Below are 22,103 nucleotides of genomic sequence, written 5' to 3' on the forward strand. Positions count from 1 at the left end.
TAATAAGATTGATGGTTACATTTCGTTATATGCTTACACGTTAACATTTTAGGGGGCTGGGGTAATACATTACGTCGAGCCCAACATTTTTTCTAACACGTACGATATTGCCTTTTGCCATTTACTAGTACGATAGACGGTTACATTTTTTTCTATGCGCACACGTTAATAGTTTTTTTTTTGTGCGGGGTTATATTACGCTCCCCTCCGCAATTTGCGTCACAATGACAAGTATATACGTGTTAGGTTATACTGATTACGAAAATGTCATTCAAATTTTGCGGAGACAACTGTTTCCAGAGATATGAACAAATGTAGTCTGCACTGTAATTCAATGCCTGCCAGAGCTGTACTCGTGCACGCGATACAAAAATCTACTCCTCCCTATTGACACTGTAATTAATTGCGGGTGGGTATGCTGCCTACGATTTTCACAGTTAAATAATGGGGATAAATTTATCTACCATGCACCATTAAAAGAGGTTGTTTCTTTTTTTTTTTTTACAAGGTAGTCGCCACTTATCAAGGCCGGACGCCATTCAGTGATAAGGGTTATTGCGTGTACAGTAGGTTAGTATTGGAAATTTGATAAAGTGTTTTACTTAAGGGAGAAGTTTATAAGGATCTTGTTAATGTTAGACTTGAAGTCATTTATATTGCAGTCAGGTGGGAAACAAGCAAACGGAACAGAGTTTTACAGGCGTGCAGTTCTAAGAAAGAAGCTTTATTCATGAAATCTATGTAATGGTTTTGGCGTAGATACAGAGTTAGGAAAACTAGGCGGGTGTTTATCGTGAAAGATTGGCGATGGGAGACCAGAGATTGAAGCTAAGACGAGCACTTGCCATGAAAGTAATGATAAAATAAAGAGAAGTTCGCAATGTTTCTCCTGTGGGAGAGAGGTTGCAGGGAAGAGAAAAGGAAAACCTCCACTAAGCCACAAATCCTATGCTGTAATTGTCAAGGCAGGATGGGCTGGTTTTATGAGCGCCTGTCCAGATGTGGCAGTACTTCATGCTTGAACGTACTTGGCTTTTATATAGCTAGAGAATTGCATCAGTAGTGAGATATCTGCTGGAGTAGTAGAAAGATCCGACTATTTTTCCAGCGACCTTAGCAATTGCCTTGAGGTACGTGTTCCATTTCAGGTAAGGAGTTAAGATCAAGCCAAGAATTTTGTCAAATATGTGGCCTCCCCAAGGTGAGAACCATCCATTTCAATTAATGCCAGATGAGGATCAGACTGTTGATGATGTAAAGAGAACAGCTTGGTTTTAGATGCATAAAAAGTAGCCAACCACCTATTCCCTTACGGTACCACGCGCTCAAGATCAGACGAGAGAGAGAGAGAGAGAGAGAGAGAGAGAGAGAGAGAGAGAGAGAGAGAGTCAGAGAGAACTTTGTCATTTACGGCCTTTGATGTGTTGACGTAGATGGTCGTATCATCAGCATATATGTCAACGAATGATTTAAGTATGCGTTTTGGGAGATCATTGATATAGATTAGGAAGTGAGTTGAGCCCAGGATGGATACTGAGGGACTCCAGCATTAATACTGAGGGCCTCTGATATCTGCCCATCAACCACTACTCTCATGAGCCTATCAGAGAGAAAAGATTTAATGATTGAGAAACATTTCCAGTTATGCCGTAGCTGGAATTCTTGGGAAGTAGGCCCTTATGCCATAACATATCGAAGGCCTTTGATAAGTCAAGAGCGATCGCCCTGTAAATGAAGCCTTTTTTCAAGAGATTCACAAATCCTATGAAATATAACCGTTAGCACATCTGCGGTAGATTTGGCAGAACAGAAACCATAGCGCATGTCACTAAGAAGATTATGTCTTCTGAGGTAGTTGAATACTTCTCTATTAAATAGTGATTCCAGCAACTTACTTATGACACACAGAAGACTTATTGGTCTATACTGAGAGGGAGACGAGTTATTACCTGAAGTCTTAAATACAGGCCATATTGATATTGGTATTGGAAAGCACTTCTTAAGGCAACGCTTAAAAAGTTTAGTAAGTATGGGGACAAGTTATGTTGAAATGTTTTCAGCACTCTAATTGGAATGCCGTCAAGGCCAGTTGCTTTACTGGAATCAAGGTTCTTGATTAGCTTCGCGACATCACGCACATATATCTGTATGTTGCATAGCGTGTTGTCTGTTATGGGAGAAAATACGGGGAGTTGATGACCTTCGTCGCATAGAGTATAATAAGCTGCGAACTTCTTAGTTTGGCCTGGCCCGATGCTGACGAGATGATCTCTGGTCCATTGATTATGGTTGGGATAGAACGCACGATTCTATTCAGAATCCTGTTTGCTATTTGGCAAAACTAGTGGGAACCAAACAACTGCTTAGCTACTTTGGATTTAACAGGTTGAACATATAGCTCTCTTGCATTTTGTATTACTTTTTAACAGTGGTTGCTGGCAGTCCTGAAATCAGCTTTAGTCGCAGTGCATCTATTACTTTGGTAGCTATGGAAAAAGTGATTTCTGTGCGAGATGGCAGCGGCACATTCTTGGGAGAACTATGGCTTGCTGTTACGTTTTTCTTGGAATTTTGAGAATGGTGTTAATCGGGCTATGCCTACAGTAAACCATTCGGTCATGGCTGATATCATGGAAGGCACATTTTTTTAAACATGGAATGCAGGGGTAGATCAGATATATAAATACGGAAGCTATCACAGTCGGCCGTAGAGTATCGATATAGAGTACGCTAGAGAGGTACGTCTTAAATTTATTGCATTTTGTTTTTATCTTAACTGATACAGTCGAGTGGTCGCAAGATCCCAGAGGAGACAGAACGAAACAGGAACATAAGGGAAGTTGTGAGAAAAAGGTATAGAATGATAGCGTAATCAGGGCAAAACCCCCCATAAACTTTCTTGTCCAAGTGGGTCAGCCATTCAAAATTGTGAACATTGAAGTCATCATAAATGTGGATGTTAGCCGAAGGATGAGCAGACAGATTGTGCCCAATTGTCTCGGATATGCTCTGAAATATAGTTATTGTTTTGCGGGCGACAAAGGGCAACCATAAATGCAGTGGTGTAAGCAAGTGCAACTCGGAAGTACATATAAGGTAAATTAATGTCTTCTCTGAAGATATTGCTACCATACAGAGAGCCATTTTAAAACTAGGCACATATTCCATGCCCATGGCGATCTTGGGGGTCAGATTTAGATGTTCAGATAGAGTATCCTTTAATTATTAACCCGTCTAGGGAAGTGGCCGGCCCTATGCCGGTTTCGCTTAGGAAGAATATGTCCGTTTCATCTCCTGCTATTGGATTTCAACTTCTAGAAGGTTGGAACGTAGGCCCCCGATGTTGGAGAAGGATACATGGTAGTAGGGGTTTACGTTGGAGGGTGGTGTTCTAGGTTTATTCGTGTTATATTTCATGTTGAGGATTTGGGATTTGTGGAACATGTCGACAGACCTGGTTAGAGCAAGACAGAGACAAAAGCAAGAGAGAAAAAGGCAGGATGTGTTTTTCCTCGCCGATATCTGTTTTTACAGGAATATGTTGGGGGTGTCTGTTCCGAGGGGAGGATAGTTCTGTCTATTTCCGAAGCCGTTCCTAACATGGGATGTTTCCAACAATATAAACATATACATGGAGAATCTCTAAATGCTAAAAAAAGTACTTATACTTTCTATTCTGACGATTTTCCCTAATTTTATTATTGTATACAAATTTACGCGTTCCTTTATTTGTTTATTTTTTTAAGATTTAAATAGAATCTGCAGGCCATCAATGAGCGTAGTTTACTTTTTTTACGAGAGGGGAGAGTCTTCTACCGGGAAACGCCGGTTAACCGGTCTTGCTACGTACTTAATAAACTATAAAAATACCTAGAAATTTCAATGCAATCTAAGTATACCGGCGTTGATTGCATCGAAAAATTATGTCGTTTCTCCCCCTTACCCTACACTCCATAGACAGACTGACAGACAGACTGGAAAACAGAAGCATATATATATATATATATACATATATAAATATATATATATATATATATGTGTGTGTGTGTGTGTGTGTGAATGGGTATCTATATAATAAGTGTTATTAAATATGAATATAAACTACACAGAAGTATACACATATGTGTGCACAAGTGTACACATAAAAACACACACGCTGATATATGAATGAAATATACACACATATACATCCATCTATCTATCTATCTATCTATCTCTCTCTCTCGCTCTCTCTCTCTCTCTCTATATATATATATATATATATATATATATATATATATGAATAAAAAGAATACGAAAAGTATAAAAGCTTATAATTTTTCTTTATTTGTTTTCAATTGGTGACGTGCAGGAATAAAAAATAATATTGTGAAAAAAATTAAAAAAACTTTTTTATTATATATATATATATATATATATATATATATATAAAATATATTTTAGTCATCGACATACAGACCTGTTTCGTTGTATCACAACTCATCAGTGCCGCTAGACTAACACCTCTCCCAAGCCGAGGATCGAACCTAGAACCGTCGTGATGACAGTCGGCAGTCCTACCCCTTGACTATGGAATCGGTGGCCGAAATTAACCTGTCCGAACGATTATTTAAATAAACATTCGTCCGAATGACATATTATACACGCTTCAAGCCAAAACAACGCAGTATTACAATATTAAGAGACATTAATTTTGTTTGAAATTTATGTTGAAATTTAAAAATATATTTCGAGGAAAAGCCTCATATTCAGTATTTCTTTATTCAAATTCAACGGGCGCTTCTAAGGAACAAAGAAAGATCTTAACGATAATTCCGCATTAACTAATGCACAGTCCCGAGATTAAAAAAAAAAACTACCGTACAAATAACAAACGACCTTCTATTTTCTGAGTCTCTGCCCCAGCAACAGCATGGCAAAAAATAAAAAGAAAGAATACATACTGAAGATGAGGCTTTGCCTCGAAATATATTCATGAATTTCAGCATAAATTTCAAACAAAATAAATGTATGTTTCTTTTGTAATAACGCGTAGTTTTGTTTTCAAACGTATATAATACGTATTTATTTTATTCAAATTTAACAGACGCTTCTAAGAAACAAAAAGTCTTAACCTACACACACACACACACACACACACACACATATATATATCCTTTTCATTGAATTCATTTGTTTATTTACTTTTAAATAAATCTGTTAAATGCATCATCATAATCATCGTCGTCATTTTTAATAGCGTGTGCGGTTTAAAAAAAAAATGTTTTAAAAAATACAATACGTACACAATGCAAGAGTGGTGAACTGTGTCTTTGTTGGATATGTTTGTTTATTAAGTTTTTAAAATAATCTAAGAGCTGCATCATCATCGTCGTCTTCAGCAGCAACAGCGTAAGTGTTGTAAACAAACTTTTCATTTAAAATTTTAGAGCCGTTTAATCTTTGTTAATTCTTTCTTCGTTTGATATTTTAATATATATATATATATATATATATATATATATATATATATATATATATATATATATAACATGCAACTCACAGTTATCTTGTTAATGATTATAATTGTGTCTGATTTGCCACCTTACGAAATGTCATCTAGTGAGAGTATTATCTCTTGCCTATGAAGTGGTGTACATTTAATTTTTATTTCCAAATCAACGACGCGGCTGCTCATCATCTGTGGGATATCATCGGTGGTCTGACTTCTGTCTCTGAAAGAACATTTCGACACGTCACTGATTTTGTGGGAAGGGCACTCAAGAAAACATACGGCTAATACATTTATTAGTTATTTTGCACTTGCTTGTAATTAGATTCTGACTGTTGATGCTGGAAGTGTGATACTGGTTGCGGACAAGCATTTATCATTGAGGTATTTTTTTACAGATATCTCTTCTTTTAAAATCCTGTGGCGAATTTAGGAAGGCGAGGCGGCATGTACGGCCCTAATAATTTGTAACGATGTAGTGCCAAATTATCCCACTGGCACTTTAAAGCTTATCGTAACATCGCTGTTAGTTTTTAGAAGTAGGAACTAGGTTCCTGGGAGCTTTTCCCGACCAGGCAGCTCTTTTAAACAACTATGTTGTTCACCCAGATTATGAGAAAGGTCTGGAAAAAGTGATCAGTTCCTATATTCAGCTAGTCATTTATCCTCGTTGGACGGTTGTTTATTTATGCATGGGAAACAAAAGAACTTGCAATGTGATTTATTCTAAAACAAAAACTAAACTGAATTTCGTCCAATAGGGAGCCACAATGGATATTAGGTTTGCTATCATGACAAAAGATCACGTATCAGTAAGTACAACCCTGTAAAATTAGTGATTGAATCATGTGACTGAGTATACCTTTACATTGTGGTCGTTCTGTGTCCGTTATCTTAATATATGTCCCTACTTTGGATAGTAGACAGGATTGCCAAATGAGGTTTTATCAAGATGTAGGGAATTTTGTCATACAAGGAATACCAATAGCAGATAAGATTGTGTTGCTTCGGAACTTTAATGTGCGGGTTTTAAGTGATCAGAACATCTATGGTGTCTTAGAAAAATATGGCGTTGGATACAGCCGAGAGCAAACAAGGGTTATAATCTTGATAATGTTATCCTGCGCAAGCATGATCTTTAGGACGTGTGTACTGTAAGAGTTATGCAGGGTGCAGACTGTAACACGGACTAAAATCTATGTTATGTATGAAAAATGTCAGAACCAATAAAAGTAAGGCGTCTAAACGCATAGGTGACTCTAAGTAACAAAATAAGGATATCATTCATTTATATATTTGGAGGAATGTGGTACGGATAATGTCACAAGAATATAGTAAATGTGTTAAACCTCGTAAATTAAAAAAAAACATAGGAACTGATTAGATTAAAATTAATCAACAATTGCAATCTTTTGGAACAGAAGCAGATGCTCACGATATATGTATATGTTCTACTGGATCAACTAAAATAACTACAAAAAAGGTGTATAAGGAAACAAATTTAAGAATATATCATGAGGCACGTCGAATGAAGAAACAATAGTTATTTTTCTGAAGACATCCAGACAAAGTATGGCCGTAAAAATTCAAAAGATGTGTCCCTTAAAATCACACAAGCTTTTGGGCCTTAGCTTTTAACAATGGTACTGTAAAGTCAGAAGATGTTCATCCCTTTTCAACAATGTTGAGGGGATCACGGAGAGAACATTTTTGATAATCTGTTTAAAGAAAATATTACAGCCATTGATAGCCTTCTTCACCAGGGGCGTGTTAGGAAGATGGCGGCTGATCTAAAATTGATGTAACGAAAGAGCATTAACGGAGTTTTATAAGTGAAAATGCACCTGCACTTGGAGTAACTATTGAATTATTTCTATTTGGATGGTGAAATTGTTATTAAGACACTCCATACACTAATATTTCCATTTTGTCATGGGAATACCATCACTGAAAATTGGATTGATGCTATACCGATCCCAATTACTAAATGAGGAATAGTTAAAATTAGAGTAGTATGGGAATATTAGCTTGCTTGAAGTAGTGAAAAACGTTTTGAAAAATATGCTATTAAATCGTTTGCTGAAAGAAATCCGATTCTCTTTCATCCACGAGAATCAATGAGATTTATATACCATAAATCGCAATGCACTCTGGAATGGTCTAAGACAGCCCGATTGTTCTACATGTTTTGTAGAGTTCATCAGTAACACCATAATATAAAAACTCGAGTGAAATTTAATGGATATCAGTTTGATCCAATTTCAGTTAAACAAACGATGTGAAATAAGGTGGGGGACTTGCTATTACATAATTTTCCATATATTTCGCTGTTATGCGGGTGCATGCTTTTAACAATTGCAATATTAGGGTTAAAATTCGGTTTCGTATATAAACTAGTTTCTTACCTTGGATGTATCAAGGCAAAGTCCACAGCTTTTTAGAGTATTGTTCTTAAAGTGTTATATTCAGATGACGCAAATATTGTTTCAGATTTAGATCAGACACACAGATTATTATGGACAAGAAACTAGAGGCTTGTAATCTATTGGCCTTACCATCCACTACAAGGACTTATATCTAATATATTTCACTCCTATAGAAATACCATGTGTCAAACCAAACATTTTGGTGTGTGGTAAAAAGTTAAATGCCACGGATAATTTTATATATCTGGGTAGTACAATGGATAAGGACTCTATGTTTGATGCTGGGGAAAACCAGAGAATAACCAAATTCAGTTCTGCTTTTGGACAACTAGAGGAACGTGTGTTGTCAGATTGGAAAATTACATTAAAATATTAATATAAACTAGAGGACTCTATGGCTTCACACTGTCCTTGAACGATCAAGTAGTACTAATGCAAGAATAAAAATCGTTTACCGAAGCTGGACTGAAAACGTTGTTGACATGGCGGAGGAAAAACTTCCTAAACAACTGTTTTATGGGGTGATGCGTAAGATTAATTTATCACAACATAAACTAAAACAAGAAAAATGAGTTAATTCTCTGAAAAAAAAAAATGGAAAATTGATGGATCGATGTACATAACAGGCAAAAATCGATCACCGTGGAGAAACCCCATCAGAGAAAGTTATAAGATTTTTTAAAGCAACGTATGAAGGTTGCTGTCTTAAAACGCCTTTTTAAGAAAGCAAGACGAAGATATAATGTCAAAAATATTACAATAGGTACTAAAGTGGCGACACTCTTTGTCAAAAGCTGGTTTTATAGATCATCTGGAATGATACAATCAAAGATATGAACGACAGTTTGTTGAGGAGGTTTTTACAGCACACCGGCCATGACAAATGGACATATATGTCGTGTAATCTGCAAATATAAAAGTGAGCTGTCATAGCATTCAATGATTAGCAATATTATCATGCGAGAAAGATTTTCTTATGTCACATATGTGTAATTTCATGTAAGAATACAGCTGGGATAAAAGGTCACCTACGTGCACACAGAGGCAAAACCGTTATGAGGACATGGCAAACATCTGTCAAGACGTAGCAATCATCACATATATAGGTGTATGTGTGTGCGTGTGTGTAAATATATAGCTAATATAGATATTGATATGTAATATATATCTAATACAGATATTGATGTTAATAGGAATACATATTGATTTTGTTAAGTTTTCCCAATCAACAAAAATATGCAGTTACAAAGAAAGTAAAGTTTGTTTACGCTTAAGAATGTTATAAACATCTTCCATTTCGAACAAATATTCGGATTTTAATGAATGTTAAGCTCTCTGAATAAAAGATGTAATAGCAGTGTTCAGTATTTGTTACATGAGATACAGAAATGAAGCTTTAAACACGTTTATTACTATTCTGTAAAAATCCAGATTTGTTATTGTATATGAAACATACGCGTGGAAATATATAGTTAAATTAAATTCTTTCACACTGTTCTGTATGCCTATCTACCAATAAACTTGGAAATGATGAAAAGACAATAGGTTATATGATCTGATCATATTAGGGGAATGAAATATGAAACTGCAACTTGCGTATAAGCAATTAATTTGGGGTATAGAAATAGAGCTTTAGAAGATTATGATTGTAATCTCCCATATGTTTGTAGCATCAATTGTAGGGGGCGACTATCAGGGGCATGCACATCAGGGGTACAGTGTACAGAGTTGGGACGCAAGATGTCGGTTCACGTTGAACTTGAACTGCATGTCAGTACAGTTGGAAAGTAGGGTCTCGGCAGGGAATTCCAAAGTCTATCTGGCCTGGGCAAGAAGCTACTGGAGTAGAAGGATCTCTTACATCTAGGGATTTCTACTGTGAAGATATATATATATATATATATATATATATATATATATATATATATATATATATATTAAATGAAAGCAAATTTGTCTGTCTGTGTTTGTTCCTGCCTTATGCACTGGACAACTGCTGAAGCTGCTTTTATTGAATCTCGAACAAAGTCACTGGCTAAGTTCATAGATAGGTTTGGTATAGTAATTAGTATCAAGAATCGACATAAACTGATGCAATAAGGCATAGGCATTAATTCAGCTAAGTAAAACGCTTGCCCACCCTATGTTTTAGAGGTTTTATTTCCACATGCATTGAATGTCAAGCATCAAGTTCTATGACAATTGTTCGTCTGAAATAATAACTTCAGTTTACAGCACAATTAAAACATGATAATTTCCGTTTATGTTTTAGAATGTCATTCCAGCAAGTATATATATAAATATAATTTTAGAAAATAAACAGATGGTTCTCTATTACTAAATGTAGACGACAACGCATTGAGGACAGCGAGGAGATTTTTACATGATTTCGATTACAATAAATATGGAAGTGTGAAATATTCTTTAATCATTATTCTATCCCGACTAATGTCAGGTCCCTATAATAGTGCATATACATATATATATATATATATACATATATATATATATATATATATATATATATATATATATATATATATATATATATGTCCTAGCATGGGTGTCCGGCGTTGCCCATGTGTTTGGAGGTGTATACGGGCAAATAAAAAGGGTCAATTTTTAAAACGTTGACCCCTATTATGCCCCCTTTAAATTTATTGTTTTAGGCTCAAATAAAGTTATTAAGTAAGATCCATGCCAAAGAAACCTATATCTAAAATTTAAAGTGTGTGAACCCAAAAATGGTCGAGGCGTTTGGTAGAGTTTTCAAACGTCAAATCGTTGAACTTTGACCACTTAACAGCCAAATTTCTGGCCGAAAACCGATCCCATATATTTTCCCAAATCTCACTACCTTGTATATCAAATTTCGAGTCTTTAGACTAAAGTGACAGAATTATTGCGTAGGAAAATGTACACAGAAAGACAGACACACATACACCTAGAAAGACACACAGACACACAGACACGTGCCCTCTCTAGATATATAGACTAGCATTTCAGCCAGACGTTCCCGGGTGTTTGGATGTGTATGGTGAGCATAAAAAAGCTGTACATTTGTTTTACCTTGAACTCTATTATGACACCATAACATTTAATTTTTGGCTCAAATCAAGTTATTAAGTTAGATCCATGTCCACGGAACCTATATATATATATATATATATATATATATATATATATATATATATATATATATATATATATATATATATATATATATAGTCAATGTGTTTTGTCGGAGGAGTTTGGTAGAGTTCTCAAATGTCAAGTCGTTGAAATTTGACCCCTTAACAGCGCGATTTCTGGCCAGACACGGATTCCAAAGATGTTCCCTTACCTCAGTACACTGTATATCAAATTTCGAGTCTGTAAACTGACAATTGACAGAGTTATTGCGTAGGAAATTGTACACACAGACACACAGGCACGGTAACATTTATAGATGCAACAAAAATATATACGTATACATTAATATATATGAAAACAATTTTAAGTTCACTGTAAGCTTTTTTATGTAAATATTATGCAAGTATGAATCCAGTAGAATATCTGCATGAATATAATTACATGTAATAGTTTACTAAAGATGACTATCCCATAAGAAGACCGAAAAAACTAATAAGGAGTTAATTAAAATGCATGGTTAGAAGAATATGCAAACAAGCTAGATCTTTTGCTAGTGAATGCAATTCCACAAACCATATATAAGAAAATTGCATGTTCTTTTTAAATAAATGGAGAAGAGGGTTTTTAATATGAATATCAATAAACACAAAAATTTATAGGAGTATATATATATATATATATATATATATATATATATGTGTGTGTGTGTGTGTGTGTGCGTGTGTGTGTATATATAAACTAGCATGGGTGCTCGGCGTTGCGCGGGTATTTGGAGATGTATGTTGAGCAAAAAAGAAAAAAAAAGTGGTCAGTTTTTTTTTAACTTAGACCCCTATTATGATCCCTTTAAATTTATTCTTTTGGGCTCAAATTAAGTTAGTAAGTTGAATCCATGTCCAATGAACCTATATTTAAAATTTTAAGTATTTAGACTAAAAATTGTCAAAGGAGTTTGTGTAGAGTTCTCAAAGGTCAAATCGCTTAACTTTGACCCCTTAATCGCCAAGTTTCTGTCCGGAAACCGATCACATCGATTTTCCCAAAATTCAGTACCCTGTATATAAAGTTTCAAGTCTCTAAACTTAAAATTGACAGAGTTATTGCCTAGGAAACTGTACACACACATACACACACACAGATTCCCAGATACACTCAGACACACAGACATATTTATATATATATATATATATATATATATATATATATATATATATATATATATAGCCCCTTTTAAATATATATATGTATGTATATTTGTAATATATAGAGAGTAGCAAAATTATTATTTTCGTATTTCTCAAGGAATATAAAGTTATCTTGAATGAAATTTAAATCTCAATCACGGAACAAATATTATCTATATTAAAATAAATATCTATATAAAAATAAAAATCTATATAAAAATAAATATGTATATAAAAATAAAAATCTACATAAAAATAAAAATCTATATAAAAATAAAAATCTACATAAAAATAAAAATCTATATTAAAATAAAAGAGGCATTTAGATATGTTAATCGACAAATATTTATAAAGGAAAAAAACAAATTACGCACATGCAAAAGTATTTAACACATTTAATATTATTTTGTTGTACAGCCGCTATTCTACCATGCAACCACCAAATGTTTTCCATAATTGCCTGCTAGTTTCTTACAAGCACTTGCTGGCGGTTTCAGCCATTCTTCTTTGAAAACTTTTCTTGTTATTCTTGCATACACCCTTAACGTCAGTGTTTTCTATAGATGTTCGATGGGATTTAGTTCGAGTGACTGGCAAGGTCATTGTAGAACACTAATTCCATTATCCTTTAACTATTTCATATTTATTTTACCCTTGTAATTGGAATCATCATCTTGCTGGAAGATAAACTTACGCCCAATCCTTAATCTTCTGCATTCTTGAACGAATGTGATTACAAAGATCTATTTGTATTTTGCTGCATTCATTTACTCTTACATAATTTCTATTCCTCAAACTCCATTTGCAGAAAAGCAGCCATAAATCATCACACTTTCACTTCCAATGTTTAGAGTGGGAATGGTATTAGATGGTTATTATTATGTGTCCGTTTCCTGCCATACACGGTTGCGCATGTTTCTTCCGAAAAGCTCCATTTTTATTTGATCTATCGAGATAATTTTATCCCAGGAGTCATCCGAGTCACATTGATAGTTATAAACAAATTTCGAACCCTTCCTCGCATGCCTAGGACTCAATAATTGGGACTTTCCTAGTGATCTAGAAACAGTCCTCTAAGATTCAAGTATGTCTTGATTGTGTCTTTGCTTACTTCAATACCTGCTTCCTGCAAATCCTTCTGAATTCCTGAACGAATCGGGAATCGTGCTTTCTTTACCACCTGACGAGCAATGTTACGAGCTAGTAACATCAATTAATTAACGTGACTGACTACCTATTGGAATATGTTTAGTATAACCCCCCGTTGCCTTCCATTTTCTCACAACAGTCGCAACTGTACTCACCACCAAATGTTGTTCTGAAGTATTTTCCACTATCCCTTTCAATCTTTATGCAGTGATATACTTTTTATGGTGCACATCCTTAGTCAATCCTTTTGTTTTACCCATTTTAAAACGGAAATGAAAGATACAACCTGCGCAGTGTGGCAGAGCTGTTACCACCTGACCTGTTACGAGTCGGAACCCTAGAGTGCATTCTGATTGATTGAAATAATTTTGCAAGTTTGAATGCCCGCTTTAGAATGCCCTTTCTGATTGATTGAAATATTAGACAAGATTAAATGACTGCTTTAGAATTATATTTGACAATGTGCTCAATACGTTTGCATATTAGCAATTTGGTTTTAAGTAAATATATATTTGCCATGTAAGTATATCTTCATTTCCCTTTAATCTTAATATATATCACATCTCGTCAAACTGTGACTGTAAATTTCATTCAAATTAACTTCATATTTCTTGAGAAATACATAAAAAACAATGTAACCAAATACAGTTTGCTACACACCTACATACACACACAACCCCCCCACATATATATATATATATATATATATATTGGAATCTTCTAGCCAAATATTTTTTGCGGTCAAAGTCGCTAAATTTATCTAAATACGCACACAGATTGATTATATAATTGAACTATATTTTAAACTCAGACGTTCGACGCTAAATTTATCTTGTACATTTCCTGTCTGCTTAATGCAAACTTTCAACACGTCCACCCACACATATGTTCCAATATGTTTGTGTTTTTACTTTTTTCAATATCAGAATTATAAGGTTTTCATCGATGGTATATAAAATGTATTGTTTATTTTTTCGCATACTTATTTGTTATTATAACGAAGATAATGTTGATGTTTTTATTGATTTTATGAATAATAGTTTATTATATGTATTTATCAATGGTTTTCTCATTGCTATGATTATCTGCATTACATATTTTTCCATTTCTCTTATGCTTTCCTTGTTGTTTCCGTCATATTTCTCCTAATTTTTCTCTCTACGTTTTTCTCTCTTTTTTCCTCTCTATTCTGATATACGCTTTTTATTCACCCCTCCCCTTTCCTGTTCGTATTTTTCTTTTTTCACACACATAAAATGCTGTTTGCATGTTATATGTAATACAGCGGATTGAAAACTCAATCTGTGCTTATAAATCCTGTATATTTTTCTATGGACTTAATAAAACTTATTATAAGCAATACGGCCTGACGATGGCTCGAGTTACTTATAACTGGCTGGCTGAATAAGCGCATGAATACGTAGGGACGTATCATTGTCTGTATTGTAAATTTAAAAATTAAATCTTACTTCAGTATTGAACACTCTTAAATTAATTTGTTTAAATCATTTTTAATTTCACGATGGTACTTTTCATTTTTGTTATCTTTTGTTGTTATTGTATTTAAAAAGAAAATACTGCAGTATACATATTCACTGTATAAAATATATATGGATGAGTGTCAGCTATCGAACAATTATTATTATATATTTACATTTGTTCTCATCTGAAAATGAAGTAATTAAACTGCCTAATTACTAAGCAAGCCGCTAATTTGAAATTAGTTAAATGACTGCGCGAATTTATTTTTGGCAGATTAATATAGATTTATTACCGGGGCTCATTTTGGCCCAAATGACAGGTTGTAACAGAAGTCTGAAACAACAGTTATAGAATTGTTATGATTGATGCAGTCACTGAGACTCGGGGAGACATAGTTCACAAATAAAAACACCCGTAAAATCTGCCTTAGTCCAAAAGTTGAAACTACGTTACTCATAGAAAGAAAAAGTTTTATCCGTGGTGTAATTCTCCTATGGTTTAGTTCGAGTGCGAACCCGCCACGATAATACGTCTGAAACATCTTTATCATCAGTTCTCCACACGCTGTACTCCTATGAAAGGAGAATTCCACTGAGATAAATGCCAATCACATTAAAAATAGGTAAAAGGAAAAAGAACGATGAAGTCTCAATTCAATCTGCAAGCATATATTCAGGATATATATATATATATATATATATATATATATATATATATATATATATATATATATATATATATATAAGCTTTGGAGAAAAACTACATGAAAAATAAAAACCTACAAATAAATGCGTCCAGCAATACGAAAAATTCTACTGGCACGGTCAGATTTTTCTAAGATTGTTATTTTTTTCTTTCTTTCTACACACCCCCTTAATGCATTAGTTCAATTTGAATCAATAGACTGATTATTTCTGTAAAAGAAAGAAATAGGGATTCTTTGCAGTACTGGGTATTCCGGCTAAAATAGAGTAGTTGAGGAGTGGTGTCTTTTAAACAATCCTCACAAGGAAGAGGTAATTATTTTCCAAATATCGTTCAACACGCGTTTTCATATGTTGGAGAGTTATTAGTGATAGTAATTTCTTGATCAATCAACTGTCCTCAGGTCGTTATATAATCCAACGCTATTGGTTTCCAGGTTCACTACGTTGCATATCGAGAATTCCCAGGTGGTATATTTTAACGTAACATCGACTCAAACTTCGGTTCATACAACAGTCTTAACAAACAATATCAACCGAAAATGGCACCTTATTACAAACAAAACAATTGCATTGCTTACTCGCTTATTATCAGAATTTTAAGCCACCGCGCAGTTTTTTAAGTAATAAATAAAATTAAGAGAAACAGTTTAGCGCATTGTAACAAAACCGCGTCTTACTTGCAAGAAGCCACCATGTAATGCCACATCCGTCAACGAACCAATAAGAATTTACAAGAAAATACGACGAGTCTACCGCTTTCTTTTTTTTTTTCGTAATCGGTCTACTCTCTAATTTGATTTAATACTAAAAAAATAAATCCACAACAAATTTTAATAGAAAATAGCTGGCGATGTCCAGGGATCACAAGTTTTTTAGTCTAATCCACCCTACAGTAAAATTTGTAATCCATCTCACTCCCCTTTCTTTCCAGATTTAATCATCATTAAGTGTGATTACAGTTTTTATTGTTAATGGCAATACCTTAGTTGCCAGTTTCAATCCAATATGATGAAAATGAATGGAAAGTAAAACAGAGAGAAAATGCAGTAGAGCTCCGTGGTTACAATTGCCCTAGAATACGTTATGTTCCAGATTCTGATGTTATTTCCGGCCCCTGTTTACGTCACTTGCTTCGCTTTATTGTGTTATTCATAATGTTATTTTTACACATATATGTGTATTATATACTGCACTGTATTTTGTTACTAATTTTTAATGCCATACCCGGAACTTACTGTATCCATTTTCTTTTAACAAAAACTATAAAATAAAGAAAATGTTGAAGTAAAATAAAACTTCATGGGTACTTTATTGGATCCTGTTTATTCTCACGTTACGCTAGTTCCTTGTTGCTACTTTCCACGTTCTGCTTTCAATGTGTAAAGTGGCACGTATATGAGCACCAGCTTGATTCTCTCTTTCATAAGTTTCGTTACCTCCGCTCCCGGTTCTGGATATGACCTTAAACAATATCCGATGGTGAGGCCCCAGCTTGATGGCTTTGGGGTGTGGGGAACCACCCGTTAATTGTCATTGCTCCCAGGTCCACTCTAACCCGGAGTGGTAGTACCTGTTCGGGTCCCAGCTATGGGTTAAATAAAAAACCGACTTAAAATAAAAAAAAACAAATATATTCTATTAAAAAAATATTCTTCAAAATCACTGGATTCGGCTTTAAATAACGTGAAAAGGGTTGATATGCCGTAAAAATACAACAAACAACACACTCCGTCTATTAACGTAAAATTATTTTCTTCTGAACATATGTAAACACCTAAAAATTCACCTTATTCAATACAGTAATCTTATGAGTAGGCCTTTGAAAAACTAAATATAATTATAATTGTATTAATTTTAATATAGACGATATGCACTAATAATGCCCTCTCTCACTCTAAGTCAGACAATGAAACTAATCGCTGCTAATAAAAACATGCAAAAGGTACACTGTATATTTAGTATAAATTATGATTGTATTTTATTTTGTAATGTAAATCATATCTACGGTTCCTGTTCGCCTTGCACTATTATTATTATATTGAATGCAAATTGTTGTATATCTCATAATAGAAAATGTATGATCGTGGGCATCATCATGACAAGTTTGATCCTGCTCGGCCTAGGGGTTTGCGCTGTAGGGAAGTTGTACACACAGACACACACAGGCACACAAACATTAACACACACACACATATATATATATATACAGATAGATAGATGGATAGATAGATAGATAGATAGATAGACGTGTGTACATGTGTGTGCGAGCGTGTGTGTATATAAACTCATATCTTTATATGCATCTATATATACACACAGGTATATATATACCTATATATATATATATATATATATATATATATATATATATGTGTGTGTGTATGTTTGCGTGAGTGTGTGTGTGTTCGTGTGTGAAATTATAATAAATCATAGGTTCACTCATTGGTAAATATTTCCATTATAAACCATTTTCTGAATTTTCTCGATCGACTTTTAGCCAAACTAATAATTCAATTCAAACTTATTCTACTGAGAATATATTTCAGATCACTTTTTAATATTACATTTCTAACCTTTAATCTTTTGTAAAAAGCATTTTTATTTGTTCCCAAGTTATATAAAGCCAATTACTCTTAAGGTCACTTACACATCTTACTTTAGCAAAGGAGCATGGTTCTCAGATATATTATTCGACCTGTTTACATAATGGTTTAGAAATGTTCGTAATAAAGCGAACTGGTTTTAATATGTTCATGCCAATTAACATCTTATAATATTTAATACAGTATTACATCCATAATATAGATCGCCGATATTATTTGCCCAATAATATGCTAACAAATAAGTTTTTATTAGGGATACATGTGATTCATTGCGAAATCATTGGTGGAGAAAAGAGCAGTTTTCTTTTTTAAAGTCCGAGCCAATCACACCATAACATTTTACTTGCAACTTGGTATTCCATACGAATTTGTCTATCTACCTACCGATTTATCTATTTATATATCTATATGTATATACATACATATATACGTGTGTGTGTGTGTGTGTGTGTGTGTGTGTGTGGCAGAAAAGTATCTCGGTGTGAGGGAGCTGTGGTTTCTACATAAATAGATCTTACACTAGACTTTTGGCTTAATTGTTTGTGGGGAGGTAAGAAAGGAATGCCATTATAGTGAAAAAAAACATGACTGGTTCAATAACTATTGTCAACCAGGTATTAATCAAGCACAGGGTAGCAGTACTTTATAATATACAACAATGTCAAAAAGATCTGACACCTAGATTCCAAATGCCACACGCAAAAGTACTCGACATCTGGGCCGACAAATTCTAAGCAATGTTCAAGTGATATCTGTGATTGTCTCTTTACCGTTTTTCTTTTTCTTCCAAATTTTTCTCTCTTTGAATGTAGAAAAAGAATTGTTTTTAGACAGTCGGACACTGGAACATGTGCGTGACATACATCCGCATGTTAGCGATGCATGTAATAGTTTTCCTCTTGCGGAGACAGAGGGTCGAAAATGGGTTTCAAAGTTAAACCCTCCTTTTAATTGCCCAATATCAATAATTTTATTTTAATTTAAAAAAAAAATGTATTGTTGGTTATACAATGCAGCTACTAATTTCAGCCAACTTTGCCTGTTATCAAAAATATTGATAAAATAGTGCAACCAATAACGTCAGGATGAGAGGCATGCAAGCAACGTTTTGTCGACGCGTTAATGTTTCTATCTTCAATGTGTCTATCTTTTGATATCGTTCTATTATTTATTCCCAGAACTTTTTCTAAACATAGTAACTCTTACTTGTTTCTCGACTTATTTTGCCATATGTATATATATATATATATATATATATATATATATATATAAAGATATATATATATATATATATATATATATATTGAGTAAGATGATTGGTAATTTATAATTAAAGTTAAAAATCGGTTTTACAAGAAAGAAAAACAAAAAATCAATAAATTGTACGATCTTTTCGGAAACAACATTTTTATTGAGATAGACAATAAGTCTTGGATAACAATTTTATCATATAGTTTTTTTTTAAACAAAGCCTCCTAATCAGCAAAAATTATTGGGTGTTTTTTTAAGACACCAAAAATAAACCTAGAATATTTTAATGTATCTGCAAAATATTTAAAAGAAAACCTGTTACTTTTTTAATGTTGAAAGACAAAGTAAGATGAAATGAAAATGAAAATAAAAATAAAATCGGGTTAAAAGGTAAGGTTAACGGAGGATATGTTAAATATGTATAATAAAAGCTCGTAAGTAGCATCGTCAATGCATCCATCGGCTAGTTAAATGTAGTTTATGAATGTTGAAAATGTTGATATATACAAACTATCAAAGAAAACGCCAATGGGATAATATTATCAGTTTTAAATCGTTAGTGACGCTATATTTGATATCAACTTAAATATTTCTATTACAAAGGGAGATAATCATAGTCAAATAGAAGCATAAAGAATTTATAATGTAAACGGAGATAACAACTAATTAGTTATAAGTTGTTTTTTAATATAATGGTTTAAATATATTAATATTAATGAAATTAATAATAGTAATAAATGAATCTTGTTGGTAGTAATTAAATAAAATATTATTTTTCATAGTAAATATAATATTCATAGAACTTATGTTGATAAAAATATAAATTCCAAGTGAAATAAATAATCAAATAAAATAAAAACATTATGGTAAAAATATCAGATAATATAATACTGTTTTTTATTTTATTTTACTAATACATTAAAATATACTCTGCTATTTAGACTGTTGTTCTAATCCTCTTAAATATATATATATATATATATATATATATATATATATATATATATATAGGGGCGCTGTGGTTGTGTTTGTGTGTTGTGTGTCTGTGTGCATGTTTGTTTAGAGAAATAAAAAAGAAGCAAACCAAAACTATCTATATATCCATCCTCGTTTTTCATGGATTCGATACTTTCTCATAATAAATTCCTTGAAAAATATTATCTAAGTACAATATTTGCAAATATATTAGTTGTGTTTTATTGTGACATGTATATTTTTGTTGTTTTATTTAAACAAAAAATAGCCGTAAAAATATCGTAAGTAATTGATTAAAATTTAATGAGATGTAATAGTTCTAATTTAAAAGCAATGATGATGTTTCTGTATTTTTGGGAATAAACAGAGGCGTTATAATTAAACATCTTAGATGTGTATATGAAATGAATATTTCTTTGTTTGTTTGTTTTTGTTTATTAGTAAATCTATATTTCATTATTGACATTATTTTCGGTGGTGGACGTTATTTAATCAATATCTAAATTAAAGTATCGTTTCTGAAATATCAGTCTATCGATTAAAAACGATATTTTTATTAAGTTTGATAGTTTAATGAGTGCTGAGGTAAGCAGTTGTCGCTGGGATCTATTTATAAATTAACTCATGTAGTTGAAGTTACACGATGAATTGTTGTAATAAATGAGAGAAAAAGTCGGGGAATATTATTTATACTTAATTATATAATATATTCTTACTATGAAATATTTCTTTATCAATAAGATATATCATTTTAATTATTATAACCAATCTTTATCAATACTATATATAATTTTAATTATTATAACCAACATTTATCAATAGTATATATCATTTTAATTATTAAAACCAGTGTTTATCAATAGTATATATCATTGTAATATTATAACCAATCTTTATCAATATGATATATCATTTTAATTATTATAACCAGAGATAAAAAACAGATTCACTACTTCTCTCCTCTTCTCGACAATAGAATATAAACAATTCTGTTCAACAGCATTTCAGCTCCATTTTTTATTCATATATCAAAATATATATTTGCTGAAAGGATAAAATAAATTAAAGGGGATCCGCATATTCATTTTCAAAATGGAGGCTGATTCCTAAGTGTATTTGCGATAACAAATACCGATCTCCAATTAAAGACTCAATTTATTATATCATGAACATAATGAGTTAATCGATGGATATAAACATGTGCAAAAAAAAAAACGAATTTAATGGTCAGGCAACAGTAACTAGCAAATGAGAATTCCTTTGAAGTATATATACATTCATATTAAATATATGTACACTTAATATAAAAGGGCTATAAGAACGATTATTCTACATCGCAAAACAAGTCTAATGATTTAACAAATTATTTCTGTAGACAAAGTGATGCTTGCGTGAAAAAAATGAGACTGACTCAAAATTTCCAAATCATTCTGAAAATCAGGCCCGTGCAATTTTCCTAAACAGCCTATTTGATAGGCTTCAGCACAAATTGGATTTTCTATTAGATGTTGGTCAGTAGCAGATTCCAAGCAGGGAAATGCGAAACCGACGTAGCTTTCCTAGTCTCATTTATGCCAGTTTATGTTGGTTGATACGTGTCAACAAGTTGAAGAAGGTTCCACCAATATAGCCAGCAGCTCTCTGGCAATTAAATTAATAAAATATATTACTTCGCGTGTGACCAGTGAAAATTCAGATCTTAC

Source organism: Euprymna scolopes, chromosome 1 (genome assembly GCF_053919585.1).
Source record: "Euprymna scolopes isolate OS-2025 chromosome 1, ASM5391958v1, whole genome shotgun sequence".
NCBI lineage: Eukaryota > Metazoa > Mollusca > Cephalopoda > Sepiida > Sepiolidae > Euprymna > Euprymna scolopes.